The sequence below is a fragment of the Camponotus floridanus genome, unplaced genomic scaffold (genome assembly GCF_003227725.1).
Source record: "Camponotus floridanus strain SB8 unplaced genomic scaffold, Cflo_v7.5 scaffold15, whole genome shotgun sequence".
NCBI classification, from domain to species: domain Eukaryota; kingdom Metazoa; phylum Arthropoda; class Insecta; order Hymenoptera; family Formicidae; genus Camponotus; species Camponotus floridanus.
The window spans coordinates 1,903,957-1,926,752 of NW_020229270.1; the positions used below are offsets into that span (position 1 = coordinate 1,903,957).

Here is a 22,796-nt window from a genome sequence, read left to right on the forward strand (position 1 = left end):
CTATTATTTATATTATATTAATTATATATATTTTTTACACTATTATTATATACACTATTATTTATATATATTATATATATTTTTTACACTATTATATAACTATATGTAAGTTGTAGTTATATTTATTTCATAATTTCGCGGTTAAGTGTCCTTGAAATATTCAAATCGACCAATAGCGTGCGCGCATACATCACGCCATATTAGTTTCGCGCTAGTCAAATCGGGCAGACGTGGTGCGAAGCCGTTCCATGTTTTTCGCATTTTTTATCCGGTAAAAGTGCATCGCGTGTGCAAAAATGTGTCGGGAGTGCCGCGGAAGCTGCCGGGCGATCGTTGTAGCAGATTAATCGTTATGCGCGATCGAAATTTGCTGCGTTTTTCCGACATTCGTATTCACGCGAGTGAGAGCTCTCGATTGAAGTTGTGCAGTACAGTCTCGATGGGAAGTTTCGTACAGCGATATCTACCGTACCGTTCGGTGAGTAAATTTGTCATGGCTACATCTTATGATAAAACACCTATTTATTTCCAATCATCCGTTTATTATTTTCACAACATAATAATCGCGCTTTCTTAAATGTTTGATGATTGATGAATCTGCAATTATAAAAGATAAAACACACATACAAGGCTGTCCTTATAACTTAATTTGTAGGAAAATTTATAGTTTATTTGAAATTATGAAAGCAAGTATGTGTGTTGTAAAGATTGTAATGTTTACATATTTTCGCATATTTATTTTGTAAAATTTTATTAAATTTTTTCAATATATTTTAAAATATTTACGAAAAAATATTAATTATGTGTTTTTACTATATTCAAAGCAAAATCAGGATTATTAACAAATATTTATTAGTGAGTCTGTCTTATAACTTAATTTACAGGAAAATTTATAATCTATTTAAAATTATGAGAGCGCCCCGAGTGTATGCGTATGAAGATTGTAACGTCTATAAATTTTCGCATATTTATCTTGCAAAATTTTATTATATTTACGAATATTAATTTTGCATTTTTTTACTACAATATGTAAAATAAAATCAGGATGATTGTTAATAAATAATTATTAACGACTGATAGCACGTTTATAAAGCATGAATGAATTAAAAATATATAAACCATTTTTATTTCGAAAAATCAATGATGATATCAGCTCAATGTTGTAAATTTTGCAAAAATTTATTCATATTTGCATATTATTAAAATTTTCATTATAGTATACAAGCATCAGTCTTATACTATTTTCAAAATGAACGATTCACATAATTCTGAAACGTTATTATACAAATATAGCGATATAATATTATCATCTCCTGAGACGCGCACTTTATTCCTATATTATCTTTCATCCCATACTATAATTAATAGTGTAAAGAAGAACTCGATTAGAGAACGGCGCCATAATTAACTTAGCTATTTCACTTAGCTGGTCGCATTGAAATCTCGTTGCCGGCATAATTCTGGCTCGCAATATTCTATAGTTTCTGGTGGCTCTACATCTCTCATCGCCTCCGGCTCTAGATTCTTGTTCCAGTTCGTTCGCGTAGAACACTCGTTCGCCCGTTATCGAGTCGTTGAGGCCGAGTCCGCGTCGGGTTCCGCTGTCTCGCGAAATGATCGTACTTCCGTGATAAATTATTTAGCATTTCGTGCATTGCCTCTAGGGATACGGAGCGCATAGGGATACACCGCGATCGATACTGGTTCCGTTTGATTACGCACTGCAAAGTACGCGAAATTAGTAAACTTCCTAGTAGAATACCGACATGCTCGATTTTGTCTCTCTCTCTTTCTCTCTCTCTTTCTCGATGAATGCGTTAATTACTTTTCCAACAACGCAACCAGCGAAGTAATTTTCTTCATGTTGTCTTCCGGGAGGACAGAATTTCTCAGACGACGTCTGCTCGTTTGCTTGACTCGTGTGCTTACGAGAGCTTTTTCGTTCGCGGTTTTCTTTGTGACTACGATAGCTCGCATTGGTTCGTAAGTCGCGCGATAGAAAACCGCGGAAAGCTTTTTCGTAGCAACTTTGGCAAATTTCACCCTTTTCCGTCGTAATCGCATGCAACGCGCGCGCAGCATGTTCGCTGACGAAGTTTAAGTACGTAATCCAAGCTTATAATATTAAATGTGCAGCTAGAACTGCAATTTCGTGTCAACATTATGGATTCTCAAAAGTTGCGACGACGTTTCATAATCTCGACACCTCCGCTTTTATTGATGTAATAATTTTAACATACTAAGTTAGAATTTTCAATGAAGTTTACAGAAACTCAAATACATACGAAAAGCTTTATTATATTTTATAACAGATTTTTTAGACCGAAAAATTATTTTTATTATATATATATATATATATTACATATAAAAATATTAAATAATTTTTATTAATATAATAAAACATAATAAAATTATATTTTATTATAATATAATATAATATGATGTATAATATAAAATATAATTATTTTACTACAACTTTCAGATAACACAAAAAAGTCATCTTAAAGATTTCTAAAGATGAAAAATGAGACATTTTTAAGCCATTTTTAAATTAAATTTGTGCTGTCTGGGAATATTTATAATATTGTTATTTTAGTTAGAGAGTTAGAGATTTTAATTAGAATATTTTTTATACAAAATATTAGAATTTTGTTTTGTATAGAATACAACATTTGTTTTACGAAGTTTATATTTTATAATGTTTCTAATTAAAATAGCATAAAAATGGCAAGTGTTTTTATTTGTGCATCATAATAACATCATCTTTAACAATACGCGCGATAAACAATAAAATAGTTTGTTTTTATTTCATGTCTTTCGGATGATTTTTCATCAAGTTATAACGATTTAAAAACTTCGCGACATATTCATTAAGAAACGCGTAGCAGTTGGTAAACAGTAGGAAACGCGCACGGCATGCGAATAAGTGGGGGTGATAGGTCAAGATACGGTCGTAGCCACAATCAGCTGATCACGTATCAATGGCGACGCACTGATTCAGTACGCCGCGCCGCGATATGATCGCGAGTCGAATCGCTGATATCTCCGCTTAAAAATATCGTAGCGATTTTAAATAAAGCATAGAAAGTTGAAACTATTTCGCGCATCTTATAAAATATATTATTGCTTTCTAGGGAATGTCAAAAGAAACATTTGACCAATTGTGAGTTAAAGATTTTTATAATTGTATACATTATATATATACAATATTTGTACTTTTAAAATGTGATTTATAATATTAATTTTGTTATCGACAAATAGCTATTACAAATATAACACATGTGCTACATATAACTGTCCTATATATAGTTATCCTGATTTATTTTAGAAATGCTGATGTATGCAATAGTTTTTGAGTTATCATTGCTTGCAATATGATTTAAAAGTTTTTATTATCTTTCTTCCATTATGTATGCCAGTGGAAAAATTCCAAGACGTGATAAATGTTCTTAGTTACATTAGAAATTTATTTCGCAATATTATGCTAGCGAAATATTTCCATAAGACTCGTACAGAACTTAAATCTAAGCCATGTATGCTACCAAGACCACTGGGCGATTTTTTTTCTCTTGACATTTTGTGTACGTGCGTGCCCGAAAAAAGCGGTGAAAGGTAAAAAAGTCACAAAAGATTGCGCACGCGCGCAATCTCGGTAAAGTGACAATGCTCGTTTCTCTTTCTGCAAGAACATACCAACGAGGAGAACAACAATAAATAGCAACCGCCGCGAACACAAATCATGTTTTTAGCAAGGATCTGATACGAGGACGATACATTTTGTGTGCGAACGGAAATTTTTTGGTAAACGAATCCGACAAACTAACGATGTCAGTTTTAGGAAGGTATTTGAATGTGCGTGAAAGAAAAGCGAATGTAAAATGTGCTTTAGCATTTATTATAACGAGCTCCGATCGATTTATTCAGCAACGATTGTGACAATTTTTCTCTCTCGTTTATATTGAATTTTAAATCGATGAATATATAATGCAAACAACATGAATCATCGATTGATAATGTCAAAAGAATTTGAATAATCATCTTTGAAATTTCGCTGCGCGATCCTTGCCAAGGATAATGAATGCGATTTTTTAACGACGTAGAAGAGAATGCTAGAGCCGATAATTGATTTTCGATGGACTATTATTCTTGGTATTTCAGAAGTGCGGTCGCTTGAGCGATACCTAAATGGTTTCCGATGGAGCGCTTGTTACTTCATTTGCAACGCATGAGTACCATTCACAATTTTTGCAACTGTGAAATAAAGAGCGTAGCGTGAAAAATAAAGCGATTATCTCATGTATTCGTTTGATTAAACCGATAAAAAGATTCACATTCGTAATGGATATATATTATGTTCACATCAATTATAATTTTTTTGCTATTTTAAATTTATTATAAATAATAATGTATAATGATGGTGCAGCTCTCTCTCTCTCTTTCTCTTTCTCTCTCTCTTCTCTCTCTCTCTCTTTCTCTCTTCTCTTTCTTTTCTCTTTCTCTTTCTCTTTCTCTGATTCAAATAATATTATATCGCATTCTTTTATATAACAATAATTAGTAAAAATCTCTTTATAGACAGTTCATTTACATATAATTTTAAATATATACAATAATATATTACATTTTTTACTTTTTAAAAGTTTTTAATTAATTTATAAATTATTCGTCGTATTATTATATAGTATTGAATTTTTACTTTACAATTCTTTCAAAAAAAATATTTTTCAATCATTATCTGGTTGCGCATATTTCGAACTATTGCAATTAGACTGCAAGGCTATGCCTTGTCATCGTGCAATCATTGCTTCTGTGTTTAAATATTTGTCGTCAAGCGTTTCTCTCCTATGCTTTACACGTATCCGTACGTCTGCTACGTGTAAGGAGTACGTGTATTGTGACGGTACACAGTGCGGTTAACAGTTCTACATTTTCAATCATCTATTTAGTTCGTACAAGGACTGCTTTAATTATACGTCCGAGTTTTTGCGTTTTTCTTTTGTGAGTTAATTTTGTCTCGCGACTTTGCAGCAGCAATCAGCATACTCAATTGAATAATAGATGAAATCGCTTTTTTAATCACTGCAGCCTCCGTTAGTTCTAATTTCCTAATGACGAAGTCAGTTTTCATATGTATCAGCTATAATTATTTTATCAGCGAATGACTCGGCAAGCTGAAAATTAGCTTGATTAGATAACGAAATGGCGCACCGCGACTTCCTAATGACGAAATTGAGAAATTATACGGGAACGATAGGAAACTCGATTTAGAAGCATACCATTGTACGGGGCGCTTCGTTAACCCTGGTGACGCATCGACTTCTCGAGAATTAGGGTAGTTACGTTCAGTTGCATCTTCGAGGCTGCTTTTGCACCTACGTGTGTGCAGCCACCTACTCACCATAGAAGTCCTCTTCTACGTCCTATGCTATATCTGCATTTCGAATAGACGTCGAATCGGAGGCACACCCGCTGCTTTTGAGAATTTAATCATATAGTTCAAGTAATGCGCGCACGTCATCCCGAGTAACATCTTGAAATCCTCAATTCGCGCTCAGGAAATTGCGGACGAAGGCGAATAACGGAATTTCAGTACAAAAGTTTCTATGGATGAAGAGAAAAATCTGATATTATGAATATCGGATATTGTATAAGTATTCAAATGTCTCGATTTGCTAAGGGGGCCAAGAGGGAAATATTGACTTATTGATATTCGCAAAATCGCTTTACGCTAGATTTACGTCTAAACTTACGCGTTTAGACTTATGTCGACGTAAGATTGTAGCCTTAGGGGATTCTTCGGGAGTTCTCGCTAATATATTCGAACCGCAACTCGTGATAGCTAATATTTATCAGCGGATTCCCTTCCCGCGCGACGAAATTCTCTTTCGGAGGAGTCAGCCGCGCGGTGCGGTCGTGACGTACCGGTTTGAAGCTCAGCTGTGAATAAATGAAGGTGACCTTAAAGGTCGCACTTCCGCGAGATGTTTGCACGTACTTTTTCGCAAGCGAGAGCGAATGCGCTTAGCCTCGTTTTCTTCGTTAATCCTTGCGCGAGGGTCCGCGGCGAAGGAGTGAACGTCTTGCCTCTCTTCCTTTGCGTGTTTGCTCAGTCTTATTAATTTACAAGGGCGTCGGAAGCTGCGAGTGAGGTGAAGATGCTGGCGAGAGCCGGGGCGAGGATGCTGAATAAATATCTACGGAGACGAAGACGAAATTCGGGATATCTAGGTAGCGACCAAAGTACCGAGCAGAACTAAGCAGAAGCATGGTGTAAGATTGTGTTTAATTTATTTCGACTGCCAAGGACCCGAACATTAAACTTCCACCATTCTCTCCTTCCTTCTACCTTATTTGCCTTGCATTCGTTACTCGGCAAGACTACGAAAGATTCACGTGAAGCCATCTACTATCACTCTTCGAGTTTCTTTTTTTTTTCGTAGTACCCTCGGTGAACAAGATGCTAAATGTCATAGTTAATCTGATCCCATTAGAGAATTCAGCGCCCGGTTATTAATTGTGGAACGCCGTAATTTATCACCTGTCAAAATAAATTCCGCGCTGAAAGTATTTGCTTAGTTTGGCGAAGCTGCTTAATGCCAATTCGTCGAAATTACACAAAGGATCGTTTAACAACATCGTAAGGGTATCGATGTTAAAGAAATCGCTAATACGATCGGAGATGATGTGGGTCTCGCAATTTCTGTGATACTAAGTAGTAGTTTAGTTGTCGTTCCTTTGCGAGTATTTGCATACTATTGATTGCCTCAATATTCAGGAAATCAGACTGAATGATATCGGTTTAGACTGGTTGTTTCATTTGGAATTAGTATTCCGCTCATGCTGCTCGAGTCAGCCATGGACATTTGATTTCTTTCGAAAAATTCACACGGCTACAGATTGACGGCCGCGATTTTTCAATGTTCGACTACGAGAATATATGTTTTACCGCACGTGCAAACAGGATCGGATTAAAGTACGAGTCGACCGAAAAATCACGAAAAGGAACAATTGATAAGAAATTTTAAAATAGAATTAAAGCAATTTTGCTAGTCAATCAAAATGCTTTGCCCATTTATTTTAAAAAAATATTTCTACATTACTTTATGTAAAATACATATACGTGCTTTTGATTTAATTGTATTAAAAGTTTTAAAAATATCAAAGGAATTAAACATATTATAAATTTTAATATTCCTGTAATATTTTAATATTTCTAACAGGTAAAATATCAAGTAATTCTCAATTTAAAAAAGTAGAAATCTTCCATGCGCTCCTGTGTCTAAGATTAGATGACCGTAAGATTAACGTGAAATAGCCGCGAACGAATCGTGATGCGAAATCAAGCCGAAAAGTCTTTTCCCCAGACTAAAACGCGTACGTGACGAGACTGAAACTTATTGATATCACGAAAAGGCGAATTTGTTCAATTTTTTTTATTGATGTCAGCGAATTAGGACATGAGAAATTAAGGCATCAATTTTTTTTCCCTTAGTTGCCAACATTCGAGTAAAAATACACGAGCTGCGAAAATATTCACGAAACTTCTACGTAATTAACTGCATTTTTAATAAAATTTACATTTTTATTGCCCAAAGTGCAAGTCGTTTTACGTTGAAAATTTTCTCGGGTGACTAAAAACAGCGGCTATCGTGAACCTGTTCCATTTTTCACGGAGACTTCATATATAGATATAGAGAGTCGGAATTTCTTATTCTTCTCTCCCTTTCCTTCAATCGCTGTCTAACACTCTTCCTTTTTTTATTCCTTCACATCCTATTCGCACTTGGAATCCATCGTTCTTTACCGTTTCCGTCACGCTTGCTGTTTCTGCGACTTCTTATCGCGCAGTGTCGCTTCCTATACCTATCTGTGTGTCCTACGATGCTGCTTCTATCGCATTACACTATGCCGTTTCGCGCTCTTTGTCCATTTATGCACCCTACTGATTCGCGCTACTAACCGGATTCACATACGTCTGAATTTATCTCCTCTGTGGCAGGTGTCTCTCTACGCTATATATGCACATTCGACGTCGTAAATACCTTCCTTTTACCAGATTTTTCGAAAGAATCGTATCAACGTTTTAGTAGAGGAATTTCTTGTAGTTGTTGGACTTTTGAAAAAGCTTAAAAGATATAAAATCTCCAGAAAAAATATAATCGTAAAAAAATTAAAGAATATTAATTGAAGTTATTTTATTAAAAAATGATGTATTGATAGTTGGTGACTTGAAGGATTAGGCGATTTGAGGTTGCAAGGATAAAGATTTAAATTCGTAAAGAAAAGCGAAATTTGCGCAAATTGAAATTTTGTTTTTGTTACGATCTATTTTTATGGTTCTGAGATTATATTTCCGGCAATACCGAAGTGATGTTTGTGTCGTTCGTGTATTTGCGCAACGGACAACAGAAAATCCCCATTCGCTCGATGCCGTGAAGAGCCTGACAAGCCAACGGCGGATATTCTCGCCGAGTTTACGAGCCATTTTATTGCGACAGTTTGTACGGACGCAGGAAAAAAGTGATGAGTAGACAGAGGTCACCACTTTAGCCTGATAAATTGGCAGGTGATAACACAGGTGTGGCTGATATCCGCGAGGGAAAAAAAACTTTCCTCGCTGCAGCTTTAGCAAAGTCTCGACATATCGCGGAAATGTCAGGCTGTTGGAAGTTTTCTTCACTCGCGAGGTGTTCATTTCGCGAAACGTGAACACGATCTTTTATTATTGTACAAGAAAACGTTCATCATATGCTTTTCGAATTCGCGCGACAGTCATTTCATTAGACACAGTACATAATTCTGAGCTTCGCAAGGAAACGCGAGCAATTTCTCGCTTGCGGAAAGCACAGATACTTTGGATAGTTTCGCGAAAGAGCGAGAATATATATCGCGGAGAACCGTGCAAATTCAATTTTGTCGCCGATAGCAATCAACCTGCCGCGACAATTCGCGATGCATAACATTCAACAAATTCCTGATACAATGTGCAATGCGCATAATCTTTTTTTTTCCACAATGCGCGATACGATGGCGTCTATTGTTTCGGGACCGACACGGGGAAAAAAAGCACATTCAGCAGGCAGAACGGTTCTTCCGTATAATTACTCGCACACGCATAATTCACCGAGGCTTTGTGTACGCCGGCTTTGTTTAGTTATTCGCCAGGTTTTCGCGAATTACAAGCATGCGCATTTGCGGCATTTACCGACGAGCCACACGGAAGCGCCGCATGTAAAGAATGGACCTTGTTACGTCTCGTTAAGGAGTTCCGCGGAAGTTTTGGTCCGCCGTAGGCGCCGATCGTTCCTTAATAACCACGAGATGAGTTTACAAGTAACCGGATGAGAAACAAGAAGCAACAGCAACAGCTCGGTTCTCCATGTTATCGGAACTAATTTATAATAAACATTAATCCCAGCTTTCGCGCGCGCGTGCGCGCTGCCTCATCTTTCATCGCGGACGTGTTCATCGTTCTCTCATAATGAAATCGCGATTGAATATTACGCATTCGTATTTTATATAATTATGCATTATTAAATATATGCGTACGTTAATAAATATGCTTGACTTTTCAAGAGATTGCATTGCTATTCATGTTTAAAGAGAAATCTTGTAAAGCTTGAAATTGTACATTTCATGTGTAATTGTACGTAATTGTACACAAATATAATATGAGTGAAAATATAATTTAAACAATTAGTCAAGAGTGGAATTTTAATAATGTTAGTTATTTAGTTATTGTCAATGCAGAGAATTTTTTATCGGGCCAAAAAATACAGTCTGTATCCATATTTCCGTACAAGCGTGAGTTTATACAGCCAATGCATGTTTTTTTTACGCGACGAACATCTCGCGGGAATATGCGTTGTTGAAATCAATTGGAGCGATTCGTATTCCAACTCGAAAAATTTCCAACAGAGAGATATTAATACATACACCGATAAGGGATGAGGGCAAAGGTTGCTCCATCACAATTATACATGCGATTCGTACGTGTACACATTTCGCACCATTCATGTCTAATAGTTCAGAATGCGAAATAATACGGCTTAGAGAACATGAGTCCTCTTAACGCACGTATAACTTGGTTGTATATCTTTTGAATCAATCGAAACCATTGAATTGCGTGCATTCAGTAACGATAGTCAAACCAATCGGTGACCCCATGCGAATATCGCACTCGCGGAAACCGACCACGCATTTCACGGTTTTGCGCGCGTGCGATACGTCTCTGCACATCCGTATACGCGTTTGTGCAAGGTGCGTTTCACGATGATGGAAAATGGGCTCGTTTTGCATGGGTGCATCCATGAAACGTACGATACGTTGCTTACATTCGCGTATTATTCTTAAGAAAAGTTTAGAAGAAAACAGATATTTAGAATTTTCAATGAAAGAATTTGCGGTGAAAGAATCTTGAAGGAGCAATTATTGAGCATTGGGAAACTTTATTCGTTAAAAGTTTAAACTTTATTCGTTAAGAGTTTACTTTATTTTAGGCATGTTTCGTTTATGACATTCTGATCGGTGTACGTATGAGCGAATATCAAATAATAGCATCGAATTAATATCGCGTTTAGGAATAATGCACACTGGTACAAATGTGAGAGACGAGTTTGACAAACTGTGGGGTACTACAAATGTTATGACATCGATAATGTACGAGATTAATATATTATTGTCGTATAATATGTTATATATGATCGTAATACACTATGCGGGTATTAACATTTATTATTTACCAGTTACATTTTATTCGGTGTCATGCGCAGACCACGCGACGTTTAAATTTTATCACACATGCATATTATATGAGGGATTGAGTTAGGTTCTATTATATTTTCCAATATCACGTATTATAGCGTCGCTTAATTAAACGTGCGCGCGCGCGCGCTTTGGACAGAGTCCCCGAAAGCGTCACTATGCATTAAATTCCATTGGCCGGGCCGGTCGCTCAGTATTTGACGATTAACTTTAGTGATACAGAGGATGCAATTACTCATTACCTAATTTACGTCGCCCGTAATTTCGTCTGCGATTAACGATTCTCCGATCATCGAAAATGATAGAGAATTTATGAGTCTGCTTCATTTGCGATGTAATTTGGGTGAGATTTATAATTATGTTTATCAATCTCGTTTTTCTCTCATTTTCTTGATACATCTGTTTCTATCTACTATATATGTATCTCTTTCTCTCTCTCTCTCTTTCTCATTTTTTTCTTATTTCCCTTTGTTTCTCTTTCTTCACCCTTATTTAGTCGCACTTTCCCATCCAACGGGTCTCACTCGTTTCCCATCCAGATACACTTTCGACAAAGTTATCGCCGTCCATTACCCAGGACGATCCTTTATGGCTGTTATTTACGATTATTATTATTGCGCGGTGATGGCTACCGCTATTGCATGGCTGCCGCACATAGAGAAACTATTCTTACAGCAAAGAAAGTGGGTGGAACATTACATTACGAAAGTTGCAACCTCTCGCACTTCTTTTCTCGAAATAAATTACAATTCGATCAAATTACATCGCGATAGATAATCTCGAGGCCTTTAATTATCTTTTGATAATTTATTTGTTAATATTTATTAATAATACTTATACAATATTTATAAGTTGATTTTCCAATAAGCCTTGTATATACGCAGAGCTCACGATCAAATATTTAAAAATAAATATATAGCTTTCTAATCTTAACAAATTAAATGTCCGCTGCCAATCAAGTTAACACCACAGCTTGTGCGAATATTGACAAAAGCCGATGTTACGAAGAGCGTGCAGAAAATTAACAGACCTTCCATGTGGCATTTATCGCTCGATAAAATGGCTTTTTGTTTACGCAATAAGGCTTTACTCATGGCACTATTATGGCTTTTAAAATTGGTGACATGTGAAACTGACCGTTGAAATGGATAGATTTTATGTATAAATAATTGTTATATCTTTTACAGTTTTATATATTTTCATATATTTTATATGTTTATTTTTTATTTTGACTTTATACACATATCGTATATAGATGACATAGATTTATGATTTCGCGTTTTTCTCTCTAAAAAATGGTTTCATAACATGCTTCTCAATTTCAACATATATAACGAGGCGTTTACAAAATCTGTTTTGTATAAAACCAGATATCCCTTGTTTTTGGAAAATTATATGGCGAATTTACTTGTAAGAGTCGAGCGATCGTTATCGTTGAACATGCGTGCGTGTAGCCCCTCGTAATCCGCTTAATAGCAATGGGGTCTATCAGTAATCATTATTTTAGGCAGGTAGACATCACGCACGACTTAAGGTAGCGATGTGGTTCCACGATGGGTTCGTTGCACTTCGCGTGCGTTACGAATAAGACAACGGGGATCCGAGACGATTAATGGGGGGCGAATGAAAAAGGGTGATTAAAGGAGATCCAAGGCAGACAGGAAGGGCAGAGAGAAAGAGAGAGAGACAGAGAGAGAGAGACATAACGTATGAATAATAAATAAATGGAAATGTAATGCTTGCTTTTTTTCGGATCGTGCTGGCCAAACACCCACGCGTTTGTACGTCTACGCATGCATGCACGCGCCCGGTCACGCGACCGCCTTTCGCGCGTTTCCGCGCCATTGTTGCGCCGCGTTATTATTCCATCGTTGTTGCACCTGTCCTGTTGTTATGTTACCTGCGATCGAGAGTCGACATGGTTCTCATCACGTTGCATTTCGATTGTTTTTTTTCCTGTTGCACATGTGCTGCACACGTCGCCTGTCAATCGGCGACGAGACGTTTCGGCGTTTTCGCGACCGAATGCTGGTCGTGCGCGCACACGCACACGCACGCACCCGGTGAATTTTCACACGATATCGCCATTTTTTTTTTACTCATCTGTCCGGTCGCGATTTCGTCGGGCCACCGCATATTCTCGATTCAGCAGTTTTGATAAGTGAGTTATGAGCGCACCGCGGCAATTCTCACTCGAAAAATGGCTTCTTCCGGCCATCCGGCGCAGTAATGGAAAGGTAACCGCAGTGGGATAACGATAGAAAGGATCATAATAGCGGTAACAGTTACGTAATGTACAGGAATGAGGGATGTGTTAGCATTTGCATGATAAATGTACGAGCCGAATCTCGACAATTAATTTTCCCGAAATATTAATGCATTCAATATGACTGACGTATGTAGCTTATAGACGTATAATAATTTCGATAAAGAAATGCTTTATTATCATTATTAATATTTAATATATATATATATATATATTTATTTATTTTATATATATATATATATATATATATATATAAACTTGCATATTTGTATTGGAGTTTATCTCTTACATCGCAGAAACGCAAATAGCGTCTTGAGAACTTTGAAATAACTGCTTTATTGAAAATTACGTGCTTTATTGAAAAGAATGTTCCTTTGTTCTTGCTTTGTACATCCTCGTAATATCCTGCTATCGCGGTTTCGGGAAACCGTGCAAGTGCACCCTACAGGAATATTTTTCTTCCTAAGGAAACCGGGAGACTCTCTCGAGAGATGATCTCGAGAGCGTAAAAGCGACATAGCAGTGTAACATGCTCGAACGTAAATAGTAACGTCAGGGATGATGACGATGACGGTTACAAGAGTAGTCAGAATGGAAAAGGGACAGTTTTAGGGATGTGGCGAGATCGGTAGGGTAGAAGAGTTAGACGGTAGATGCTGAAGGTGGTTCGTTGCAAAGGACGACGATGGGAAGTCCTAGAGAACAACGCCCCAGGGAATCGTTTCCTAGGGAAAGCTTCGAGAGAAGCTCACCGAAGCTGCCTTTCTCCGCTCCAGGATTTCAGGCGCGATGATGTATATCGCTTCGCATGGCTTTGATTCGATCGAATGTCAACGTGCTTGAAATGCATATAAAAAAATTAGAGATTTCGAAGATTTTATTTTTCCGGAATTTTATATCAAAGAGACATTTTTATAATTGTTCTTTTTTAATATTTTTTTGTTTAATTTTATTATTATGTATGCTTTACTTAATTGTTATGAGAATATATATATATAGAAAAAACTTTATACCTAGAGATTTCATTTAAATTATTATATTTAAATTTAATTTGAATATAATAATTTAAATTTTTTAAATTTTAATCTTTTCGTACACAAAGAATTGTTAATATTAATCGTAAAATTTTATCACATTCTTTCTTTGAAAATAAAATATATTAGGAAAAATAAATTTTTTTTCGTATGAAAGAATTCTAAAAAATGCTTTGCAATGGTTCCACTAGGATTAACGCATTTCAGTATAACATTGTTTCCCATATATTCAGCGCAAACGCTACAAAAGCATCCGCGCATATGGAACTTCGGTATAAAAGTTTTCTTTTTTCATCGTTGTACGCGTCGTGTATTGTTTTACATCGAGACACTTATAATAGAGAGCACGAATGGGTCGGGAGTAGCGGTCGGCGTTTCTTTGAAAGGAAACCGCGGACGAAATAGCCAGTTTGTTGCTTAGCAAAAAACCTTCGCGTCTCTACATAGAAGAGACGAAAGTCTATGGTAGCTGGTACGTGGCACATAATTAATATTTTGACCGACTCGGGGCATGCGCTTGTACCTCGAGCACTCGTCGCTGTTTCCCGAGATGTCCTCAGGTCATTGTGATTCCGTTAGCTGCAGCTCAAACAGCTTAACCGAGGATACATTTCGTATGCAAATGGGAAATGTGTTCCAGAATAAGCTTACGTCTCTGTAGCTGTTACGGATCAGCACTTACTGCATAAATCGTTTTCCAGGCGTAGATGCACCGCCTCTGTCTGTCCTCGATCTCGATTGGCTCGAGATCCCGAAGTTCACTATCGAAATCGACACAACTGCACATTTCGTCCTTGGACAAAATCAATCTTTCGATAATGTAGTTCGATAGTGTTCTGATAATTTGGCGCTATTTAATTCGACTTATCGAATTATTACAATATCTCGACTTTAGGGATATTCTTGTATCTTTGAATTTTTTCAGATCGTGGACCGATGGATAGAATATTTAAACTTTTGATTTTTTAAATTGTTAATATTATAATACATTTTTTAATACAATTTTTCATTTTTTTGGAATCTCGAAATCTTTAATTTTCAGATGATTCGATTGGGCGGAATTTTACATTTTGAAACAGAACGTTCCGAACTTTCAAATATTTAACTTATATCGTTTTCTCAGACCCTCGAATTGTCGGAAGCTCCGACTTTCGAAACGGGGAAAGATGTAGTACTTCTCGCATTTTCGGATGCTCTGGCTGCACAGCTTGAATTCCCGAATCACCACTTTTCCGGCATCTGCTGTTCCTGCTTCCTGCCATTTTCCGGAGTCACCGTCGAAATACACACAATTTCGAGGCGAAAGCCTTTCAGCCTTCTCCGTTTTACGCGAGGCAAACGTGAAAACGACGAGCTAGGTTCAGAAATGAGATCCGCCGATGACTATCAGTCGAACAAGACTTTTGCAGCGAGTTCTTGATGCGCGCGGGCATTTTTACGCTTTTCTCACCGCGGATTCGCGTCGTCGCAAATTCCCAGGACACATTTCGGCTGTGGATCAGAATAAGGAAACTCGAGGCTACCACTACACGCCGCCGCCGGGGGTCCCCCGTGTGCAAGAAGGAACTAAGTTCTAATCGAATCAACGACCCTCTCGCTTCGATTTACCGTACACGGCGTGGAGGGCGGCACGGGGGAGAACACGCCGCCGGGACGTGCAAGGACGAACTCGTCGAACTGTCTTCCAGAGAGGACGAAGCGGCAGCTGTTTCTCCACGTCGTCCTTTTGCCGCGCGCTGGCCCCGTGCGCGGAAAATATTATTTGCTTTCTTACGGTGGGAAGTTTATGCCGTCGCCGGAAGTTTAACCGCGCGCGCACTCCTCCTCCGGACGGCGTCTGTAAATCCTGTTTTCGGTTACATCCTTTCGCTCGGATGCGGGACGTCGGTCCAGCGCGGTTGTCAGAAAAAGAAAGTATCTTATAATCTACTTCTCAGAGGAAGAAATCCGAAGACTTAAGCATTTTGCAATTTAAAAATTCGCCCTGTTAGATAGTTTGAATATACTCGAAAATTCAAGATTTAAACTGCATCTTGTAGAAGCTTTTTCGTGTTCGTTGAATGTGATTGCTATCTCTTTGCTCGGGTAGCAAGAATATTTAATAGAAAAAAGGCTTAAAGCAAGAACTCGTCGCATTGCCAGTGCAACGAGGACAGCATCGTGATCTTGTTTTGTGAGCGCTTTTTCGATAAACGCGTTACAGTTACGTTTTTATAAGATACTTTTTCTATTTCGCCTCTGCGGCGGCCATTAAATTATTCAATATTAATGCTTCAGAAATTTATCGTTTCTCAAAGATCTTTCCTATCATTCCAGTTTGATAGACTTCAGGAAATCGCATTTATTTTTCCTCTTGCAGTTTTTCTCTCATACCACGAAGCCGGAAAGATCAGTCGACGGAATGTCGGCATGAAATGTCGCTGAATTATAAACCGCGATTCTTTTGCTCGTTCCATCGGCGTTCTTCCATTCGGATCGTTCGATAAGCGAGGCTAACAGCGAGATGTCGATATCGATGGCGACACGTGACCCACTCTTCCTCGTAAAATATGTCTTTCTCGCCATTTTGTCTCTCTCTCTCTTTATCTCTCTCTCTCTCTCTCTTTCCTCGTCTCTTTTCTCCTTTTTTCTCTTTCTTCTTCCGCCTTCACTTTTATTCTCTATGTTGCCTCTTTCTCTTCCTTTCTTCTCAGCGTAATCCGACATGAAAAATTGCGTTTCTCTGGCACGCCGTGCGCGATTCTTCGCTTTAAAGAGCGAAAATCTCGGTGACTGATATTTCATTCTCCCTTTTTTCGTGGGGTCAAAAGCGCCGGTGGGTTGACGTACGTAAGATAAATATACGTACGTACGTTCTAATTGCGTCCAGTGCGATAGAGCGTAACGCGTGGTAGAGTTAAAAATTTCCTTGGTAAGTAGTACATTTTTATCGAGCTGTGCCGGAATTTTCGTAATTCTCTTTCTGCTTGCTTCTTAATCGCGTTTGTTAATTTGTTAATCTTATCATATATATAATAAAAATTAAAATTTGGTCAGAGTGTATAAGAAACTTCAAATATTTACTTTAAATATTCCAACACTAAAATTATTTATCATTAATCGTTTATTTATCTAAGCTATTTTTAATGCTGTCAATTATTCCAAGAGCCGCTCTTTAGAGCGAAGACATTTTTAATCGGGAATATTTTATTCATATGACGCGAGAACTTATCTCTTTAACTGGGTGGACAGCTTGTCAATCGAAGGTACTTGTAAAGATGAAGTTCGTGCTGTTCGTCCAGCTGTAGTTTCTATTTCCACCGTGTCTCGTCTCAGAATCTATATGCACTTGGCCCTATCTATCGATATCGGTAGCCATCCGGTACTCTGCAAAGGGCTACATAATCTGACGTGAAATATTGCGCAAACGGGTTATAGCCTTATTGAGCGCGTTCGTGTGTACCATGTCTACGTGTGTAGGCACATTGCATGCTAATACAGCAGTACAAGTCACTGTATGCGTACATAAACTCGCGCACATAGCCGGAATGTATGTACATTCATACGTAGCTACAGGTTATCTCAAAGCTGGCCTAGAGCTATCATGTTGGATTATTGCGCCTGAAGAAATCAAGCGAAATCTCTCTCTCTCTCTCTCTTTCTCTCTCTCTCTCTCTTTCTCCATCTTTCATTTCAAAGAAAAGCTCCATAAAATAATAATGTTTTCGTGAAAAAGCTAATAAAGAGATTATTGTTGCGTGTGATTATTGCTGTCATAAATGATGATGTTTGTTCATCAAGAAGCTGAGAAAAATTGACCGAAATAATATACTTCACAGTATATGTGCATGTGTGTATATGTCAATGTAAAGTTATACATTAGAAACGTACAACTCAAATATTACGAAGTGAAACATTCGGTTTAAATTAAAATTAACTGAGCCATAATATCAACTTTGTTGTTGCATAATAGCGTCAGTCAAGGGATTTATTACAGAATATATTATACCAAACAAAATTACTGAAATTTACTGGTTTAAATACATCGCTAATTTCGCGTAACTAATGTTAATGTAATGTTGACGTAAATATTGTATAAACGTATACATATTGTATTAAATTTAATCTGATAATGCACGAATATATTACAATAAAGTGTTGAAAATACTTCAATAATTCTATTTAGAGTGAATCAGGGCAGGATTTGTTATTTATTAGATATTACAGAGAGCTAAACAAGGGATATTATTTTTGGAGAGTTCATAAAAAATTTGAAAAGTGTTTGACGTCTACAGATTATATTTTCTGCAACTCTGCTGCACGTAAACAAGAAATATAAAAACATCTTTTTCGCGTTTACCTCGACCAATGCGACGTAAAACACTACATACATAGATTAGACATAGATGACTTTCTTTGTGCACCTTTTCCTCACGCTTTGCTTACAGCCCTCTTATCCTTCATATTTGAGTTCATGTTAGCTGCCGGGTTATTTGTTTTCTCTCAATTTTTCATAATGCCACCTCGATGTACGTATGCATCTCTCAGCATGCGCATACCTACTTCCTCCTTCCTTTCTCGCGCCCTTTCTAAACTACCACCATGTCCGCGTTCTCACGGAAACGTGATTACGTTGCGTCACGAGTTAAGAGTCGAGTTTCTAGTTCAACGGGGTTCCTCCATTATTAACCCTTAACCAGCGTAGCTTTTTACACTCGCATCGTTGCCACGCGAACTAGGTCAAAAGGATTCGGTTTCGGCAATTTTCTCTCTCGCATTCAACCAAAAGTAATTTCAATAACTAGTATCGTATTCACTAGTGACAGATTGTATTGCACTTTTAATTTTTTTCATTTGCAAGAATACAATAAACACGTTTGATATATTGTATGCAATTGTAATCGTCCATTCTTATATTATATTCTCATATAGTTTTCATCTGGTCCTCTCTTCTTCACAGAATTATGTCACTATCTTTTCGCTCTATCTCGTGCACTTTATTTTATAATTAATCTTTTAATATTCTTTTTATACACACATATACATAAATGGAAATTATTCTTGATTAAGTAAAATGGTAATTTGTATGCAAGTGAATAAATCAGAGAGAAGTATTAAAATAAAATATTTAAAATAATATACTTGAAGTATTAAAATAAAATATACAATATAAGCTAATATATGCAATTAAATCAAAGATTTATTTTTACTTTTTTTAATTCTTTTATACATTTTCCTTCCTTTATAATTTTTTTCTATAAACTTTAATTTGAATCTCTAGAGAAATTTAATGAGCTGTTTAGCAGTGCAACTTTCTACATGGATAGATGATCTTACAAAATTAATATCGCGTTATATCAACATTGATCATGATACTGTACCGCTAATGTCCCTGCGTCTAGGCGCCGACACAAAGATGAATTTCGATAAAAAGAAGGCGTTCTCAAACGGATGCTTTTACGGGCGCATGATAAATTGGGTAGATACGTTATTTAATTGGCGTCCGTGGTCAGTCAGTTCTTGATTATTATTGATGGCCCGACGGTGGCGCGGTTCTAATAGCATAGTGTGTCATAAATTTCACGTTACGTCGATCGAAATGAATAAGTGCATCTAAGAAATATCCGAGCGTCATTATTATCGATCAAACCTGATGGTGTTGTCGTGAGTATCATGGTATCGTAGTGTGCATATATGGATAGGCTTATTGATCGTTCGATAATCACTGTGTGAGAGGGAAGGCAAAATATATTCATCTTCTCTATGCGCTATTTTCCTTCCAGTCTTCACTTTCATTAACTTAGCATCGCCTACTACGAGAAATCAAATTCGAATATATAGCATAATTAAGTGTTAATTTATTGCAAATTTCCTGCTCTAATCTTGAATTTATTGCCGCTACCATTTAACAGAAAATTGATGTTAAAAATGAGGATACTGACTTAATATTATGCTAGCATTCTTACTTCCAAGAAACATTTATAAGAAATTACAAACAAAATAGAAATATTATACAATTAATTATTAATTAATTACTCAAATTATTCAAAGATATTGTAAATAGTTTTTAAAAAAGAAATTTAAGATTTTAAAAAGAAATTTTTTAAATATATCAACATAATATACTATAATTATATAATAATAAAATAGTTAAAAGTAAAAAATTAGAAATATGATACAGCAAATTATTTCTCAAATTAATTGCTATCGCAATACTTGAGTTTTAAATTTATTGCTTGCGAAATAAGTCTACAAAACAATGTAAAGTATGTCACGTTTATGTCGCTTACAAAAGTAAACTTGTTGCATTACTTTGAATTCGTGGAGGATTCGCTCATATTATAGAGTGGATACGGATGATAACCTCCGCAGGGGATAAATTTTCAGAAGACTGAAAATGGACATCTGTATTTACTCTTGAAACCCTCTAACACCCTTAAAGCCATACACTCTATCGGGATATATTATTGTTATCATTTAAAATACAAATAAGAAATTCTTTAATCGATTATTGTTAATATTTTATATGGAATTTCCATTTACTTATTTTTATCTGTATGTAATATACATCATGTATACAGATACAGAAACCAGAGGATAATAACTTTTATTTACATATATAATTAAAAAAAGGAATAAATAAATATATATATATATATATATATATATATATATATATATTTATTTATTTACTTATTTGCGCGTTGTTTTTCATCATAATCGCGACTTTTTAAAATGTTTTAACAAATTTGTGATTTATCGTGAATAAATTACATGTATTTTGATATTTCCATATTTCTTTAAACATTAAATATTTTGATATTTCCATATTTCTTTAAACGTTAAATATTTTGATATTTCCATATTTCTTTAAACGTTAAATATTCTATCTCTAAACTTGTCGTTTCCACAAATAGAGATTTGATTGACTCCAGGAAAGAGGGTGCGAAATCGAGTCCATTTACTTTTAGCGCAACCAACGGGAGCGTGCGCGAGATTCGCGTTTTTGCTGCAGACTACTTTTCGCTTTCTTTGCCGATCGTGCCCCCGACTAGCCTCCCTATCGAATCGTGCATAAAACGTCATTCCGCATCTCCCAGGGTGGTCTATCGTCCCGCGCGCATTAGGGAGGCCGAAATTTGTCGGGGACGATCAGAAGGTGCTTCGAAAGAAACAGCACGAAGAAGTAGGATCGACGAGTTCCTTCAGCATTGGGGCGGCAAAAGAGGGTAAGTTCTTCGGTCAGTGACAGATGGTAGTTTTATACTGCGGGGGTGAACAACACCACTCGACGACGAAACCACTTCCGATCAGCCGCGCGAACAAGGATCTGAAAATATTATTCCAGCGAATAGCGCTACACCCGCGCGAGCTTCTATTATCGTTAGAATATTCGACTTCGTTCATGTCAAGTTGATTATTTTACAGCAGCGGACAGGAGAAAAATATTTTCACTCGCGCATTTTGTTTTTGATTCTTTCGACACAATCTGCTGATTTAACTGCTGGACTTTGTTAAAGAATTTTATTATTTAATTTTTAATTTTAGCTCTACCAGTTTATATTACTCCTCTCTAAAATTGAAATAAAACGGTTAATGCAGAGATTTTAATGCATTTTAAGAACTCTATTGAAACATCGTGAAAAGTAACTATCGCTCGTTGAAGCTTAAACTGCGGTTAAAATCAAGCGAGATCGGTGGAAGGGGCTCATAGACTTTCAGTGTATTAAAAAATAAACTTGCGCGGGATAAACGTAAAATAAACTTGCAGCGGTGAGCGATACGGGTGATGTTTCCACAAGCTGCTGCGGGCATTGAAGCCAACGTTTGACAGCCCACGTTTCCCGAGCGTACTTTGTATTTGGTGTCCGGCAAACTTACAAACTGCACCCGCGCGAACTGCAAATGCTCGCGAACGGAATAGTTCGTCCTGACCTGACCGCGCGCGTAACATATGCACATACTTCACTTAGAAAGCCAATTAAACCACAAATTTTCAAGAAGTACGTGAATATCCGAGTGAATATCCACTAAGACTGTCAACGAGCTACAATAATTTATATTGCAAACAGAATATTATATAAATTTTTCTTCTTCTACATCGAGATAAAGTTTTCCTATGTATTATTTATGTTTAATGAATTCAACTCTTCAATGTAAAGATTATATTATTCATTTAATTATAAGAACGCATTTAGTTGTAAGAATTAAATAAATATTTAATTCTTACAACTAAATGCGGGTGATAATTCTTACAACTAGATGCGGGTAACTAAAGATTTAAATAAATAGAAATATAAAAAGAAGAATAGAGAAAATTTCATAGAATTTTTAAACTGATTTTAAAGAAACAATAACACTTTTTATTTCGCCAGAATAAATTTCTATCGGTTTTTGTTGATCTATCTACATTTTCATATATTTGAAAATAAGAGAATAAGAAAAAACTTTCTAATCCATCTTTCTATATAGTATTGTACATAACAATTTTTCTCTGGTCAAGAAACATTGGTCTCAGACAAGAGATTTCTAAATTTTTCAACACGATGCTTTGCATATTAAAGAATTGATTTTTAGTGACATGCAATGAAATGCATTTCCTTATGCAACTGTGTATTCGCACCTCTTTCTTCTTCCGCAATTTCATCTTGCAAGGTTTCTTGGTTGCCCACCGAAACGTTATATCGCGCGTTGCAGGCAGGAGACAATTTGTCCGCCTGCATTTCGTAAACTCGTTCGCCCGCGGTGCAATA

General features: G+C 36.5%; 1 long non-coding RNA gene across 2 annotated transcripts in view; it reads left to right on the forward strand.

Annotated features, from left to right (window-relative positions):
- The first annotated feature begins 220 nt into the window (after positions 1-220).
- LOC105256538 overlaps positions 221-22,796 on the forward strand; it is a 95,330-nt gene continuing 72,754 nt past the window's right edge. Inside the window, exon 1 of one of the 2 annotated variants that reach the window (XR_003122480.1) lies at positions 221-478. This is a non-coding gene — a long non-coding RNA (uncharacterized LOC105256538). Of the gene's footprint in view, positions 479-3,023; positions 3,164-22,796 lie in introns of those variants that run through there. The other variant, XR_003122481.1, reaches the window with a different exon arrangement.